This window comes from Octopus bimaculoides, chromosome 13, assembly GCF_046866305.1.
Source record: "Octopus bimaculoides isolate indiv1 chromosome 13, ASM4686630v1, whole genome shotgun sequence".
Classification (NCBI taxonomy): Eukaryota; Metazoa; Mollusca; class Cephalopoda; order Octopoda; family Octopodidae; genus Octopus; species Octopus bimaculoides.
Window position 1 is genome coordinate 6,942,394 of NC_142940.1, and position 6,605 is coordinate 6,948,998.

At 37.4% G+C, this 6,605-nt stretch overlaps 1 protein-coding gene across 1 annotated transcript in view; it reads left to right on the forward strand.

Annotated features, from left to right (window-relative positions):
* The first annotated feature begins 467 nt into the window (after positions 1 to 467).
* LOC106879396 (uncharacterized) overlaps positions 468 to 6,605 on the forward strand; it is a 182,729-nt gene continuing 176,591 nt past the window's right edge. Inside the window, exon 1 of the mRNA XM_052972314.2 lies at positions 468 to 3,290. The gene's annotated coding sequence lies outside the window, so the exon portion shown is untranslated. The remainder of the gene's footprint in view (positions 3,291 to 6,605) is intronic.

The window sequence follows — 6,605 nt, forward strand, 5'->3', positions numbered from 1 at the left end:
TCCGTCCATCCAACCATCCATCCATCCATCTATCTATCTATCTATCTATCTATCTATCTATCTATCACCCACCTTACTACCTGCCTCAAATGTAGCGCTTTTCAGATATAAACCACCAAGTTCGTTCCTGCTAGTTCCTAAGCCACCTAAATCTCTCTCTCTCTCTCTCTATTCTCTTCAACCAATTCTAAGGTTACCTTTTTTTTCTCACCCTCTCCTTATCTACTTCTTCCTTCTGTCTGTCCGTTTGTATCTTAATCGCTCCCTTATTCCTCTCCAGGTTTTTCTCTCTCTCTCTCTCCCACATAACGAACCGGAACAATAATTCTGCTTTTTAAATTCTAAACCCTCTGTCCCCACTCCCCAACCTTTCACCGCGTTCCCCCCCTCTTTCTCTTTCTATCTCTCTCTTATTTTCACTCTTACTCTTTCTCTATTACTCTCTCTGTCCGTTTGCTTTCCTCTCTTTCACCGCCCTTTCGACATTACAGCCGCTACTGACTCCGACTGCTGCTGCTGCTGAAAGTTCTACACCACCATCGCCACCACTACCACCAGAACCACCACCACCACCACCACCACTAGTTTAACTATCTTCACCAGCCCCATCACCACAAGATCTACCCTCTCCACCATCCCCGCCACCACTACTGGTATCATTTCGACGCCCCCTACTATAGCCACCGCCACCTTTGCTGCTGCTACTACCACTACTACTACTACCACCACCACTACTATCATCATCATTATCTTCATGGTCATCATCAGTACTACACGGACGTTCTTCTATCTTTACTGACCAAGCTAACTGACCACCACCACCAACAGCAATACCACCGCTATCACCGGTTCAAAACAACACTCCCATCGTCACTATCATTCTAACCACCACCACCACCACCACCACCACCCCGATCGAACGCCCGATCGATCAAATTGACTACAACCACCACCTCCACCACCACCGCCACCATCACCTACACATACCATTCTTTCGGTGTGCAGAATCAACAAAAATCTCTCTCACACATGCACACACATATTCACACAGACACAGACACACACACACACTCACACGCACACAAGCACATGCATAAATACATACAAATCAAGCACTTTGCAATACAATAATAAAAAAAAGAAAGAAAATATCCTCTATGTGGTCGCGCTGATCTGCTAGAAATGTCAGCTAAATCGCCCTCGAATAAAACACACGCAACTTAAAACTTATCGCCTGCAATTTGGGAAACGTCACATCGGATAATGTATTCAATCTCACATACATACATACCGTTGAAAAGGCGGAATGGTCACGAGTGGAACGTCTTTAATCATAAGCCTGCTCGATCAGCTCACTGTGGGTTGACCTGGGGTTAAAACAACAGTAACAACAAATAGTAACGAGGACAAGAAGAAGAACAACAACAACAATATGCGAGCCAATCAGGAAGCGTTTTCTACCGAGGGTCGTTTGGCCTGCTGGAAATAACAGCCAAATCACTCTCATATCACACATAGCCCTACTGTGTTTAAAAGAAGGAAAACACTCACTGCAGAATGTAGTCCTAGATACATAATGTCCAAAACTAAAGGTGGAAAAAAAAAATACAGGATGGTCACGGCTGGAATCACTTTGTTTGTAGTTGGTCTGCTTGATCAAGGCTGACCTAGGTTGTAAAACATCAACAACGACAATCCGTTCATTCCTTCATTCCGTTGTTCGTTCTATTCTTATTTCTGTTCGATTTAATATCCTCTGTTATATTCCTTTCTATTACATTCACTTCATTCCTTTATATCTCCTAATCCTAATCCTCTATTCTCTAATTCTTAAATTCTCTCTCTCACTCTCACATACACACAAGCACACTCACATAGATACACTTTCTCCCCTTACCCCCTCTTCCTCTAAATCTCTTTTGTTCTTTCTTTCTCTCCCTCCCTCTTTGTACTTTATTCTTTTCTCTTTTTTTTCCTCCGTTTGCTTTCCCCTTACCACGTCCTTCTTTCTTTCTCTCCCTTGTTTCCTTTAGCAACTCTCTCTCTCTCTCTCTCCTACTCCTTCCTGTGATCTCTGTTTAGATTCTCTCCTCCCCTTCCTCTTCCTCTGCGTTTCTTTGCTTCCTCTTACTCTATTTTCTCACCTCTGTATTTCTCTCCCTCCCCCTCTGTCTCTCTCTCTCTCTCTCCACACCTCTTACTCACTCACTCCCTCAATAAGTCTTCTCTTCTTTTCCCTCCCTCCCTCTCCTTTACGCTGCTGCTATTGTAGCAATTGCTGGGACGGAAGGAAGGAAGAACGGACGGACTGACGGACGGACGGACGGTCGGGCAGGCGGACAGGCGGACTGACACATCGACGAACTGGCAGCACTGACCGACTGACTGACTGACAAACAGGCAGACAGACACACACACACACATACACACACATACATACATACACATACATACCTTTACATGCACCCACACATATACATACACGCGGATATAGTCTCATAGACACATACGTACATATACATACATACATACATACATACATACATACACACGCACCGACACGTTACACAAACATTCACTCACACATGTAGATATATAAACACATACATACGCACACTTACACCCTCACATGCACGCATATATATACATATATATATATATATATATATAACACAGATAACGACACGCACATAGACACACACACACACACACACATAAAAATAACCACGCTATATAGACAAGAAAAAAAAAGAAAATCACGAAGTAAAAGCAAAAAAAAATAAACAAAAAAAACGGCCAAGCAGGCAGGCAGGCAGGCGGTAGGGAGGGCGGACTGACAGACAGACAAACCGACTGACAGACATACAGACCGACCGACCGACCGACCAACCGACCAACCAGCCGACAGCCCCGACAGAGGAAGATTTCTGTGAAAAGCGAGAGGAAAGAAAAACAGTTTCAAGTTTGAAGTTTTCTATGCGTGGTGTGCCAAGGTGCCCTGGCGTATCCTAGGGAACTGCCAGTCACGCTGCTCTCGATAGCATGGGGGATCTTCTATCCCCAAGTCGTAGGGATGTGGTAGATCGACTCAGAAGACGAGTGGACATTTACAGGCGACACAACCACGGTTGTTTACAGAGGTACGACCCGAGCTTTCAAAGCCTCAGTGAGCAGTCGCAAAGAGAGACCGCAGGCTGTTGGCTAGCAAAAACCGTAGCCCCAAATCTAAAAATAATTCTAAGGACTTATCTGGCGGATCTTCAGAACAGCGAACGTCCAACGTTCTAACGGTAAGTGCGAACTGGCATTTAAAATTATATAAAAAAAAAAAAAAAAAAATACAACACAACTATATATATATATATATATATATATATATATATATATATATATTTAGGTGTGTATGAAATGAACAAGTAAATCTGTTGTCTTTTCTGTCTGAAGTTTATTGTATAAGGAATTTACCCCCCCCCCCCCTACTCCCACCTTAAATGTATCTTATACATGTAGCTATTCATCTATGTGTCTCGCTGTCTCTTTCTCTCTGTATGTATATATATATATATATAGATAGATTGATAGGGCATTACTACAAAATAATGAATTCAATACTAGGATAAAAATCTTTTACAAGAATTTTATCAAGAAGCTAGTGTGCAAGTGTGTGGCATTATTCTGTAGTAATGCCCTTATATGAATATAAACGAATATATATACACACACACACACACACACACACACACACACACACACACACACACACACATATATATATATATATATATATATATATATATATATATATATATATATAATATATAGTTGTCCAGCTATATGTCTTTCTATTTATTTGTCTGTCTCTATCAGTCTATCACTCTTTATTCATCTCTTTCGAACTATTTTAACTATCTATTCTTCCACCTCTTAAACATATCTATCTATCTATCTTTAGTCACCCACCTATTTGTTTACGTACTTAGTTGCCCACTTTATATATATATATATATATATGTATCTATCTATCTATATATGTATCTATCTTTCACCCCCCCCCCCCCCGACATCAATCCTCTTTAATAAGAGTTTGTTCTCGTGTTGATATTGAATATAATGTATATACACACACACACAGACACACACACATATTCAACGCTGTTTATTCTTTATTTTATTTTTTTTAAACAATGACAAGTGCTTGCAGTTAGAAGTACCTGATGGTAAATTATATAGACGTGATAAAGAAAATGTTTATCTATACAATATAATTATATAATTGAAGGCTAACTGTCTTAACACCAACAGCCTTGTTCTCGTCTCGGGTTGATACTTAAGTGATATATATGTGTGTATATATGTATATATATATATATATATATATATATATATATATATATATCAGGGGGACACAACAGAGGTATATATAAAGTTTGTTGCTACACCATGTCTAAAACACGCTACATTATACTGAATACAGTATAAATAGTTTGTTAATGAAATCATGCACAGAAGGCTACTATGGTTTCAAACGCGCGTATACTTTATATATATATATATATATATACTTTATATATATATATATAAATAAGTAGGTGAGAGCGCGTGTGTGAAATTTCAACATGTATACATTTAAATATCGTTTAGCCCCTGGTCACACAACGAACAAGCAGACCTGTTATCAGAAGTGTCCCGCCAAGGGCTACCCCTTTTTTGTGTATACCTAGGGTTACATTGTTCAATATGTCTTTTCTCCCTTTTAAGACAATAGGGTACAACATAAGGGTGATAAAGCTGCTATTTCTAGCAGGTCTCGCAACCACGTAGCAGGTTTCCATACAGATATATGTGTCTTGTGTTCCCTGTACTCACACTACTTGCATACCACGATCTATATACCGCCTTTGTATGCAAGGATGTATATTTTATATGGAACAACATAATGTAGTAATAAGTTGTAAGGTTAAATTCCAGTTTATTTTTCTTCGCCTTTTTGTGCTGTTAAAAGATATTGTACAGGTTGTCTCAAATCCGATTGTTAGACCCCCAGAAAAAAAGAGGGGGGCGGGATGTAGTTGAATGCTAAAATGCACCCCTTCAAATAACACTCCTTACCTCGTGCGCGTGCTTTTATATCGAACTATCTATCTATCTATCTCTCTATCTGTGTCTGTCAATACTTTTTCACATGTGTGCTTGTATTAAATGTTGTACGGGTGTATATATGTATATACCGTTGTAAATACATTTTTGATATGAATCTATACATAAATAGGTGTAGTCTAGGATATTTGTATATTTATATATACATACAGATACATCTATGATATAATATATATATATATACATAAATAGATATAATATCTAGATATAGTTTACGCGCGCGTATGTATATGTGTGCCTACTTAAGTATAGGATATCATATAGCCACAGATATCACAATGTAGTTATAGTTTACGTGTGCTATATATGTTTATAGATACACGTATGATGTGTGTGTGTATATAGATGAAGGATATGTTTAGAAGATGTGTATATATACAGAGATACCTCTAGGTATATGTATATACATAGATACATCAAACATAAATATAGGGTGTGTGTCTGATATTATTGTCTTGCGTGTTATAGACGTACAGATATATATACCCCTATGTGTGTTTATGGATTGATATATGTATAGGTTATACATACACACATAGATACATCTAAGATATATGTATATAGATAAAGGTACGTCTAGGGTATACAGATATGCATAGATAGATATCTGTTATATTTAATTCAAGTTATAGCATTTGTATCTGTATGTAGCATGTTTATCACACAGTCATATCTGTAAGAAATCTCATTACTTTGCATACATTTAATATGAGGCATATATATATATCTGCACATAATCTACTAGGTAACAAACAAATATATATATATATATACATATATATGCGTAAGAAAACTCCTTTGCTTATTTCCCATATCTATATATTTATTTATATATATATATACACACACACACACACACACCAAAAGATACATAGTCCAACACATTTAATATACAAGTAGCATATATTTATACACAACCCACATAGTAACACATAGGTATACATATAGATACATAGATCTATGTGAACAGTTACAGCCACTAGTCTCGTTCTGTGTTTAATGGTGTCAAGCCTTGGTCTGTTCCCTCTATAAAAATCGTCCAGGTCATCAGGTCAGCTAACTGTGTATGGTGCTTGCTTATGAAGGAAGCAGCCACTCGCTCTTCTACTAGTTTTTCAAACTGCTGTCATGCTATACAGAACAACACGTCTATCACATACAGATATATATATATATATATATATATATATATATATATATACTTACACATACTTATTTATATATAAATATATACACACAGAAACAGACATTGCAAAAGCAGAACTTTTGTGAAACTTCTTAAGTGTTTTTAAGACAATAACTTTTAGACGTATCCACAAACAGATGGGGTATTTGAATATTTTTGTACAGGATAATATACATACGTACAATTATTTGTGTGTGTGTGTATGTATATATATATATATATATATATATATATATATATATATATATATATTACACATCTG